Source organism: Petaurus breviceps, unplaced genomic scaffold (assembly GCF_028583685.1).
Source record: "Petaurus breviceps papuanus isolate PSGF00001 unplaced genomic scaffold, PetGlider_PUasm1.0 189, whole genome shotgun sequence".
In the NCBI taxonomy this organism is placed as follows: domain Eukaryota; kingdom Metazoa; phylum Chordata; class Mammalia; order Diprotodontia; family Petauridae; genus Petaurus; species Petaurus breviceps.
Genome location: NW_027185809.1, coordinates 17158015 through 17170507, shown reverse-complemented (window position 1 = coordinate 17170507; position 12493 = coordinate 17158015).

Genomic DNA, 12493 nt, shown 5'->3' with positions numbered 1-12493 from the left:
ATCCCAAATCTAACATGTTTGCAATTCTAGATTTAAAATTGGTCTGAATAGATACTTAACTATTTTCTAGTGATGCAGTATTTGGCGGGGGAGGGCAGTACTTTTCTTCTTTATAGTACAGCACATAATCTTAGTACTAAAGGGACCTTAGGAGAACACCTAGTCCAAATTGCTTATTTTACAGATGAAGAAACTGAGGACCTTTGTTGCCCATCAAAACTCTACTGAATAACTTATTTTGAACAAGACATTACAGTTAAGTGCCATACTATACAGAAGCATAAAACAGTCCCTGACCCTCAAGGAGATTCCTTTGATATTAAATCCTCACCATTTAACTTTTCCATGGATATTTATTGACTTGGAGATTCTAAGGAAGTCAGATGGATCTTTTCCCAGTATCTGCTTTACTGTATACTCAGAACTTAACTATGCTTTCCCAATAGTTGACTTATCTGGTTCTAGAAACCCTTATGCTGTCTTACTTTAGCTTTCTACAGTGTGCTGGGGCATGATTAAAGGAGCTGAAATTTAGGAACCTAACGTTGGCCTTTTCAAAGGCTGTCTTTATCTTGGGACTCATTTCCTGGTTTCTCTTCTCTGTCTCAGCTCTTTGGGGGAGGAGAAGAGAAGAGAAGAGAAATCTAATCTATTCCAAGGATCACATTTTGTATCTTTTCCCTCCAAGCATTTTGTGGCCTCAACCAAAACACTCTTCTCCTTTCACTCTGTTGACACAATATTCACTCCCTCTCACCTGGACTGCCCCTCCTCCCCTTTTGTTTGGCCTAGCCCTTCTATAAACCTGAGACTTTGGTAATTTAATCTCCTAGACAATGCCTTTCTTTTCACTGGGTCTCTTCCATAGTTCCATTAAGGTCACATTTCTCCTCACCTCATAGCCCACATTTCTGATTTAGTAACACTGAGGCAGGTGTGCAAGTGATGTCTGGGTTGGGGCTGATCCCAGCATCACAGGAAATAGTGCTGGTTTTACTGTGTCCCTTAAAAATGAATCATTCCCCCCACTAACAGTCCCCGTGGCTGTTACACAATATGTTATGTTATTCATTAATTATTTCCTTTGACTTAATAGACAACAGAGACTAAAAAATGATTTTGTGGGCCCAAGAATGTTGGTTTAACATACAGTACACTATTGACCACTGTCCAAGAGACAAACTGAAATAGACTGCTAGACATCTGATGTCATGAGTCAGAATGAGAACTTCCCATGGGCACACATCCAAAATACCCTTATAAGAATGACCCTTGAATGGTCAGGACCTCTTTTTTTTTAATATCTATATCTTGTAAAAATGGAGGCATAGCTAGATTGACAAGGACACATAAAGAGGGAAATGACCACCTAAGCAATCACTTATATTCTTTCCTCCGACCTTTTGAGTTCTTCCTGGTATTATTTTCATCAAGTCTGCTTATGGCTGCTTGGCCTGCAAGATTCCCCCTGGGATGAGTCCCACTTTCTTTTTTATTCCATCTCACAGCAAGGCAAAATATTACAGCCATAGCAATTGTGGGTTACACTGTAAGAGCCGGTGACTTCTGTCCAGGGGTCTCCTTGACTGGCACAGAGGAACTTTTGTATTCTTTGGGGCCTTGGGGGCTTGTAATCTGAGAAGCAAGAAGAGAATAAGGTGAGGTGAGCCCTAGTGCTCAATTTCCCTCCAGAGCCTTTTTGTTGTCTCCCCTCTCTTGTAGAGAAGCCAGGTAAGGATAAACTGGGGGTTCTTAACTTTGTTCTGTGTTACGGACAACTTAGGCTATCTGGTGAAGTCCTGGGACCCCTTCTCAGCGTAATATTTTAAATGCATAAAAAATACATAGGAAACCAATCATTTTAAAATAAGTCATCAAAAATGTTTTTTAAAAACTTCACAGACCACATTTGAGTTAAAGAAACCTTAAGGCAGAGTGTGTTTCTCCTGCCCAAGGATACAGGGCCTGAGACAGCTGCATGTCTGCAGAGCTCTTATGTTAACTCAGAGCACTTTGGTGCTCTCTTATAGCCTAGATCTTTTGGGGGTTATTTATTTATTTGCAAGACAGCAAAAGCCTGAGGAGTTAGAATCACATAAAGGCCCAGGGATTTGGAAACACACTGGGTGATGATTTCTTTGTTTTTTGTGTTCGGTTTTCATAAAGAAATAATCCCTCAAACCTGTCTGGGCAATTTGTAAAGGGAATTGGATAATTGGGAGGCACAGAACGAAGGTGCCAAGGGAAAGGGAAGGCAAGCAGGCTGCGGTTTGCAAGAAGAGAATGCTCTCTGCTAAGAATGGGGAGAATTGCGGATTAAAAAGGAGGCCCAGTGTTGCTGGCAAGGAGAGTAGAAGGGGGGATCTGCTGAGGACCTAGAGGCAGAATCTGGGTGAAGATTGGCTAGTGTGACCCAGATCACGGGTGCAGTCCCAGAACCCTCCCCATCCAGATTGTGGTCCATGTTAACTGACTACCCAGCTGAGCTGGGCTGGGCTGGGGGTGAGTGTGCAGAGCTGGTGCTAGAAGAACTGTAAAGTAAGCAACATTTGTCTTCCCATTCCTCTTTTTAGGGTCCTCTTTTCTTCTTGTTGTCTACCCATACTTCTCCCATAGCCCTCCCGTCCTGTCACCAGTTCCCCAAATATGAAGCCCTGTAACTGGTCAAAAGTCTGGTCTCTTTGTCTCCAGAGAACTGAGGTCTTCCTTAGGACTCTCTAGCAAGAGGAAAGGGAAGTACTGGGAAAGGATAAGAATCCCTTTCAGGTAATCTATTTCTCATTTCTCTTGATACTAGCTACAGATTAGAAAAATAATTCCTATTAAGGCATTAACTGATAAGGGCTTAAGCTATAACCCTTACCAAGAATGTTTTAATTTAATAGAAGGTACCTGAAGAATGAAAAAAGCCTCTTAGACCCAATTCAATTCAATAAATATTTATTAAGCCCTACTATTTGCAAGACATTATGTTAAGATCTGCAGATACTGGGGCAGAGCCAAGATGGCAGAGTTTAGAAACACGACCTTCCCAGGGCTCCAGCTTCCACCTTCCCCAATCCATGTAAAAAGGGGACTCTAAACAAACTTTGGAGCTGCAGAACCCACAAAATGACACAGAGAAGCTAACCTCCCACTGAGGACAGCCCGGCAGGCCAGCGCTCTGGGAGCCCTACCCAGCCCCACGCTGAGGCTTTTAGCCCCAGGGCGGGCCTGACTAGCCTCCTGCCAGAGGGACTCGAGATCAGCAGTAGCTGTGGCCATTTCCAGATTTATCAATACATAGATGCGAAGGACAAGGTGAGAGGCCAGTGCAGTCTGGACTTTGGGACCAGTAAGTGGGAGTGCGTGGCTTTTACCCCCCGGGGTGAGAAGCCACTGAGACGCACAGCCAGCCAGCGCCACTTGGCAGCTTCAGCTCCTGGCCTGCAGAGTGTAGGGGGACCAAGCACCAGTCTGAGGGGTAATCGCTCTTGCTTTAACCTGCTTGGATCTGGATTGCAGTCTAGGGTGGAGGTCCTGGGGTGTGTGTCCAGCTTGCCAGAGCGAATGGAGACCTCAGAGAGGGCACCCATCTAATACCTCCGGCAGCTGAGAAAACCCCAGCGTTTGGGACAAAAACTCCCCTGTCTGGTGGCAGAGTCCTACTGTGGCAAAAAGCCCAAAAGTCAAATCATTGAGTGGCAAAATGAGCAGGCAAAGGAAACAAAGCAGACAGAAGATTCCAACATTACACCCCTATTTTGGGGACAAGAAAGAGCAAGGCATGGAACAGGAGGAAAACAGTGACGTCAGAACTCCTGCACTAAAAGCTTCAAAGGAAAACACAAGCTGGTTACAGGCCATAGAGGACCTTAAGAAGCAGATAAGGGAAGTGGAGGAAAAATTGGGAAGAGAAATGAGAACAATGCAAGAAAATTATGAAATGAGAGTCAACAGCCTGACTGAAGAAAATAATACCTTAAAAAACAGACTGACTCAAATGGCAAAGGAGGCTCAAAAAGGCAATGAGGAGAAGAATGCCTTAAAAAGTCAAATTTGCCAGATGGAAAAAGAATATCAAAAGCTCACTGAGGAGAATCATTGTTTCAGAATTAGATTGGAGCAAATGGAAGCTAAGGACTTTATGAGAAATCAAGATGCTGTTAAACAGATCCAAACAAATGAAAGAATAGAAGGCAATGTGAAATATGTCATGGGAAAAACCACTGACCTGGAAAATAGATCCAGGAGAGATAATTTAAAAATTATTGGACTGCCTGAAAGCCATGACCAAAGTAAGAACCTAGAAAGCATACTCCAGGAAGTTCTCAAAGAAAACTGCCCTGATGTTTTAGTACCAGAGGGCAAAATAGAGGTTGAAAGAATCCACCGATCACCTCCTGAAAATGATCCCAAAAAGAAAACTCCTAGGAATATTATAGCCAGGTTCCAGAATTCCCAGATTAAGGAGAGAATATTACAAGCAGCCAGGAAGAAACAATTTGAATATTGTGGAAACACAATCAGGATCTGGCCAGGATCTGGCAGCTTCTACACTGAGGGATTGAAGGGCTTGGAATGTGATATTTCAGAGGTCAAGGGATCTGGGATTAAAACCAAGAGTCACCTACCCAGCAAAACTGAGTATCATGTTTCAGGGGAAAATATGATCATTCAGTGGAATAGAGGACTTTCAAGCATTCTTGATGAAAAAAACCAGAATTGAATAGAAAATTTGACATTCAGATACAAGAAGCAAGAGAAGCATGAGAAGGTAAACAGGGAAAAGAAATCCTAAGGAACTTATCAAAGTTGAACTATTAACATTCCTACATGGAAAAACAATAATTGTAACTGATGAAACTTTTCTCAGTCGTTGAATGGATTAGAAATATATATATATATATATGAGGGTATATGGGCATATGAATACATATGTGAATGTGTGTATATATGTTTACAGGTATACATAGATAGAGGGCACAGGACCAATATAACAGGAAGGGATGATACTTAAAAGGTGAAATTAAGAGTTGAGAGGAATATAATGAGAGGAGATGGGGAGAGACAGAGTGGGACAAACTATCTCATACAGAAGAGGCAAGGGAAAATGGTTACAATGGAGGGGAAGAATAGGAAGGCAAAAGGGAATGGGTCAACCTTATTCCCATTGAATCTGGCTTGAGGAGGGAGTGAAATACACACTAAATAGGGGATCTCACCCTCCAGGAGAATGGGGGGGGGAGGGGATGAGAGGGGAAATGATGGAAGGGAGGGCAGGCTGTGGGGGAGGGAAGTTTGAAGCACCCACTTTTGAAAAGGGACAGGATCAAAGTAGAGAATAGAACAAGTGGGAGGTGGGATAGGAGGGAGGGAAATATAGTCAGTCTTTTACAATATATCTACTATGTTATTGTTTTGCATTAGCCGCATATGTACAACCTATACTGAACTTCTTGTCTTCCCAGTGGGGGTGGGTGGCGGGGGGGGAAGGGAATGAATCTGGAATTTAAAGTTTTAAAATCAAATATTCAAATATATATATGTGTGTGTGTGTGTGTGTTTGTGTATATATATATTATTAATACCATCTAACATGTAATTAAGAAATAAGATATACAGGCACTGAGGCATAGAGATCCACTGGAAAAGTCGAAACGGGTATGGGAGAAAATATGGGAGAGAGCAGATTGGAGGTGGGGATATCCTGTGGGACTGCTGTTTTGGGGGGATGGGTGGGGGGAAAACGGGGAGAAAATTTGTAAATCAAAATCTGGAGGAAATGAGTAATGTAAATCAGAAGTTAATAAAGCATTTAAAAAATAAACAAAAAAATAAAACTCAAAAAAAAAAAAGATCTGCAGATACTAAAAAGAAATAATTGCTAATCCCTGCCTTGAAGTAGTTTATAGTTTACTAAGAGAGATAAAGCACTAGGGGTAGGTAGGTGGCATAGGGATAGAAAGCCCAGGCTAGAGTCAGGAAGACCTGACTTCAAATTCAGCCTTAGACATTCGTCACTTAACCTTGATTGCTTCCATTTCTTCATCTGTAAAATGAGCTGGGGAAGGAAATGGCAAATCATTGCAGTATCTTTGCCAAGAACACTCCAAATGGGATCACAAAGAGTTGGACACAACGGATACTACTGGATCACAACAACAACAAAGTCCTAGCACACAAATAAGGACAATACAAATTAGAATATGATGAATGCAAAAGACAGGTCTCAACAAAGTACTCTGAGGAGGGAGGCAGTACCTCCTGCCAAGTGAACCAAAGAAGATTTCTTGGGAAAAGCGGCATCAGGGTTGGGCGTTGCAATAAGAGAAGCCCTTCCAGAGGTCATACTACGGTATAGATATTAGGGGATGACCTACGCACCGGCACAAAGAGAGACAGATTATAAAGACCTTTGAATGCCAGGCTAGTGGAATTTATTCCAAACTCCTTAGACAATAAAGTCCTTGAAGGCTTTTGAACAGCGGAGTTGCATCATTACAATTGTGCTTAGGAAGATTACTGAAAAAAATAAAATTAATTACCACAATAAGGAGACCAAAAGATCCCTGAAAACACCCTCGTCAGCAAACATCTGACTTACTTGTCAAACTTCCTGCCAAAAGCAACACCAAGTTTGAATACACGCTCGTTTATAAGAGTTTACAGAGAAGGATGATGGACGATTATGAGCAATATCATCTCCCACAGAGAAAAGAAGTGACAAATAAAACTAGTTTAAAGAAAGCTCAGTAACCTATCCAACTAAGCCTAAAGACATTCAAAGATGTATATGATAGGTCTTCAAGCAAAAATGAAAAAAAAAATGGAGGTTTTCAAAAACCATTTTAACAAACCATTTTCTCCACCAGGAACAGTGGAGTCACCATACTTTGACCCTAACGTGACAATCTCAGGTTTGTTTAAAGGGAAACAGAAACGGTCTAGGAAAAAATAAAGATGGGAAAAGGCAGTCAGATTGGATCAAAGGGTATCTGTGCTAGAAATTATATAATTGTGGGAATGTTGAAGGATATGGCATTTTATGGAGAGGATGGTATTAAAGGCACTAGGTGGGAAGATTTCGTTCTTTATTAAGATTTATTAAGCTAGGCAGTTAGGTGATGTAGTGAATAGAGCAATAGGCTTGGAATCAGGAAGACATCTTCCTGAGTTCAAATTCAGCCTCAGACACTTACTAGCTGTGTGACTCTGGGCAAGTCACTTAACTCTGTTTACCTCAATCTCTTCATCTATAAAATGAGTGGGATAAGGAAATGGAAAACCACTCCATTATCTTTGCCAAGAAAACCCCAAATGGGGTCACAAGTGACCTGAAAAATGACTGAACATCAACAGATTACCAAAAATGGAATAGATGATTAAGAGAACTTCAATAACCACTGATCCTAATGCCTACTTCCCCATCCTTACCAAATCTTTATTAGTTAACTATATGTGAACTGAAGATATTGTATATGAGAATGTTAGTAGGGTACAAGGAAGCTTTCACAAGCAAAATGTAACAACAGATCATATATATTTGCCATCTCACAATTAACTGAAAGATTTAGAGAATATAAAGTTCCATTTTGCTTATTGTTTGTTGATTATGAAAAGGCATTTGATTCATTAAGTCTCCTTCATAAACTACAATCATTCAAGATTCTTTAGAAGATAGAGCAGAAATAACACGGTTTACTAACCCCCTGATAAGAAAAATCATATGAATCATAAAACAGGGAGATATATGCTTACTAGAATGATGTCCCATTGCAATGGAAAAAATCCTCTACTAAATCTAGGTTGAATATGGATTGCATTATCTGTGCATGGTAAGGTCCTTCAGAGACTCCTTTTTGCAAATGACATCGTTCTGATTACATCTGACCCCAGAAAATTTTCCTGGAAGAGATCTGTAATAAATCAAAAGAATTTGGCTAGTCCATCCACACAGAAAAGATAAAGTGGATGAAGAATGTTTATTGTTCATATGTTTTGATGGACACTCTATAGGGCTTACACAATCATATGCATATCTAGGACAGACAGTTATAGATTGATAGCCACATAGACCTAGAGTTAAAAAGGAGTAAGCTGCAACATATCCCAAAAGTCTTGGTGCCATTTTAACCCTTAATAGCCTTAAAACTATTTAATAGCTTAAATAGTTATTAAAACTTAAAATGGCACCAAGACTTTTGGGACACTCTATGTAGGGACTCCAAAGGAGAACAAGAGTAAAGTAGATCATCAAGAAATCAAATGACAGGAATAGAAAATGGGCAAGGGCAAGGAATGACAGAAAGACCGCCTAGTGTTTCACTCTCAAAACATCAGGAGAAAGCAAGAAAAGCCTCAAGAATATGGGTAAACTCCCCTAGAGCAAACTTTATGGAGAACATGAACAAGTCATATAGGATGGTGGTTAGGAATGGGTCTACATCATTGGAGGGAACTCCGAAATTAATGAGATCACAAATCCAACTGAGTACCCAAAGGAATCGGTCTATATTGATGGCAACTTTATCCTTATAGAATAGCAAAGGGAGAGAGATTTAGAAGAAAGGCCTTCTGATGTCTCTCACATTACATTCGCCTCACCATTAGGAAGGTTTATGAGTACAGTCATCATTCTCTTTTCTTCAAAGTCTTCAGATTGACAAGTTTCCCTGACCAATATGTCTAGAGATAGGCATGATCACCTTTTTCCTTTGCTACCTCCCAAAGAGTGGTCACCTAGGGAGGATCGATTAGCTACACAGTCCAACCTAATCTTACTAAACTTGCCAACAGTGGGAATGGTGGATAAGCTGCCAAGTTCTGCATGAACTGGATATCCAGCTCAGATACCAAATTGAATATCAACATTAATATAGATGTATACATACAAATGATTATATTTGGGAGTGGATAGAGCATTAGGCTTGGAATCAGAAAGACTAATTTTCATGAGTTTAAATACAGCCTAAGACACTTATTAGTTTTGTGACTCTAGGTAAGGAACTTAACCCTGTTCTCCTGGGTTTCCTTATCTGTAAAATGAACTGGTGTAATGGTGATAGGAATTTGAAGATCTTCCCTGCCCCTTGGTGGACCTGGGGGAATTTGAAGATCTTCCCTGCCCCCAGGGGGTCAAATGTAATCACATAGAGTCTGTGGTGGGAGGAGTTTGATGAAGGATGGAGCAGAGCCCACAGGAAACAGAGTCAGAACAGTTAGAGCTGGAGGGAGGTGAGGTTACACCCAAGGAGACAGCTAGGCTTGTGAATGTTTGTGGGAAGGCTAAAGGATGGTATGACTTCCTGCTGTGTTATGGTGTATTAATTTCTTTGTTGTTATGATGGATTCCATTTCCTGGTGTTGAGATTTGGCTTTCTGGTACCTGAATAAATGTTTTGCTTCTGTCTTATGTATGGAGAGTCTGTTATATTTTGTGATTCCGAACTATGCTGGCATATTCATGGTCACCATTGGTGAGGTGAATATTGCATTTGCACTACAGCTGGAGAAGGAAATGGTAAACCACTTCAGTATCTTCATCAAGAAAACAGCAAATGGGATCACAAAAAGTCAGACATGACTGAAACAACTGAACAACGAAAAACGTATATGAATGTGTATGTACATACGCATTTAACATGTGTGTATACATGTACATAAGCATATTGTGTAGCTATAGATCTGTCTTTCATTTCAGTAAAAACAGGAAAATAACAGGTCAGGAAGTATGAGAATGAACAAGAATCAGAGGCAGGAACAGGACAGCAAACTGGGTACTGAGAGATGAAGTTGGTTTTCTCTCATTCCCAGCCCTCTGCCCTAGCTCCACTTCATATAAGGCAATCCCCTAGCAGGAATCCATCTTTTTATTTGGTCTTTAGGACAAGGAGGTCATGACAGACCTTCTCTTCAGACCCAGTGAATATCCTAGGATTAGGAGAGGGAGGATACTGATTTCTATCTTTTGCCAATGAAGTAGTTAGAGGAGCTATCTGACCCATATTTCATCCATTCTCTCCTCTTTCCTGGGTCATTAGATGGCCTTATCCAGGCACTTGTCCAAGAGAGCCTTATCCTTCAACTAGCCTGAAACTTTACCCTTCCTCTCACTCTTAGTTTTGGCAGATAAACTTGCCTCTGACTGAGGAGGACATCCATTGTGAGTTCAATTCCTCTTTTCTACATCAAAAAGTCTATATATTCACCCAGAGAGGCAGCAGTATGGTTGTAGTGGATAGAGAAGTGAAGCCAGGAAGCCAGGAACACCTGCTCAAGCCCTACTTCTGATATATCCTGGCTGTGTTATGTTGAGCTGTGTAACAGAAAATCAACTTCATCTCTCTGTACCCAGTCTGCTATCCTGCCTTTGATTCTTGTTCATTCTCTTAGTTCCTGACATGTTATTTGCCTGTTCTTACTGAAATGAAAGGCAGATCCATATCTATACAATATGCTTATGTGTACATATATACACATATATGTTATATGTGTACACTCACATATACATAAATATACATATACACACATACTTTTTTTCTTCTTCAATCGTTTCAGTCATGTCTGACTTTTTGTGAAACCATTTGTAGTTTTCTTAATGAAGATACTGGAGTGGTTTGCCATTTCCTTCTCGAGCTCATTCTAAGATGAAGAAACTGAGGCAGAGTTAAGTTCCTTGCCTAGAGTCACTTAACCTCTGTTTTCTAGGCAACTAGCTCTAAGACTACAAACTGCAGACAGTGTGTGGTCCCGTATTAGTAGAGGGAGTCCCCTATACCAATAAAAACACAAGTCCAGTCACTAATCCCCATATATTTACCCATTCTCCCCCTGTCTCACAGAGAGGTGGTTTCTTCCCTTAAAAATACTTGCCCCTCCATTTATGTCTTCGAATCTTCAGTCTTTCCCTCAACATTTCCAACCTCCCACTGGTCATCTTTATCTGGATATTCCAGGCATAACCTCAAACTCAGAAACAAAACTAAGAATAATAGTCATTTCCATTTGCATAGGGCAGCTTGATGATACAGTAGATAGAGTGCTGGGCCTGGAGTCAGGAAGACTCTTCCTGAGTTCAAATCTGGCCTCAGACACTTACCAGCTGTGTGACCCTGGGCAATTCACTCAACCCTGTTTGCCTCAGTTTCCTCGTCTGTAAAATGAGCTGCAAAAGGAAATGAAAACCATTCCAATCTCTTTGCCAAGAAAACCCCAAATGGGGTCACAAAAAAGTTGGACATGGCTGAACAATAACAACTCCCTAAGGATCTCAGAGGAGTCTGTTCTCCAAGGTAGCAGCAGTTGGATCCCAGCTGTGGTTTAAGTCATCATAAATGGCATTGGGAACACTCCTAGGCCTCTTTGTTGTGAAGGAAAAGTATGAGAATCTAAAAGCCTGCAATCTAATAAACACTCCTGCCAGGTTTCAAGACCATTGTGACCAAGCCTGGGAGATCTCTGTCAGGCTTGGGTGCAGGATCACTAGCGGACATAGCTATAACTTATTATCTTCTTGGCACTACTCTAGCCAGCAGTGCATGCTGGGAGCCCTAGACTAGCATTATCAACTGAAGCATTCTTGCTATTTGCTCCAGGTTTGCTGGGGAGAGACACAGGCTGTGCACACACACAACACAGACAGAGTCCAAGCTACTCCAGCCTAATGGGCCCTGGGGGGGGGGGGGGGGAGTTCACACCTGGTTGCCTCCCAAGGATCAATGAGCTGCTACATTCCAGGAGACACTCTATGGAGCAGTGTGAGCCAAAGGAAATCAGCTAGCAAAAAGAAAGTACATTTTATAATTGGCTGCCGAGAAATTGGCAAACCTATAGTTAGCTCCTGCTGAAAAGGATGCAAGGGCATGACCACTGCTTTTATTCCAGGAAAGGCGTGTGTGTGTGTGTGTGTGTGTGTGTGTGTGTGCGCGCGTGTGTGTGTGTGTGTGTGTGTGTGTGTGTGGGCGCGCACGCACGCACTCGGGCACATGGGTTTGAACAGCACGTAAGTGCCGGTCAGGGGGGGGATGCAGGCTTGAATTCCTCCAGTGATTACTACCTTGGTGACCTCAGACGTGTCTCTGAATCTTCTCGGGCTTATAAAATTGTTCTAGATGACCTCTGAAGATCCTTCCAGCTCTAGATCTAAGACTCTGGAGGGGAAACTCCAAAGAATTGTTAGCCGCTCTGCCCCAACCACAGGCAATGGTGAAAAGGGAGCCTTTGGGGAACAAGAATTCCTTGACAACTCGGTTACAGTCCCCAAGGCAACTCTGCACCCTGGAGCCACTCATGGTAGAGATAGATAGTCGTGGCTCCCGTCCCTGAAAGGTTAGGAATCTGATTTCCCCTTTGAGTCACTTCTTCCCTTCTCTTTCACGGTCTCCTTCCTAACCAGCTGGGGTCCGGTGGAGGGAAGGTCCCAGGAGCCTGGAGGCAGGCGATGGCCTGAGATCCCCTGCTGGGGGAAGTTGGGAGCGTGGGGTGGGGTGTCTGGCGAGGGCAGGGAGGGGGA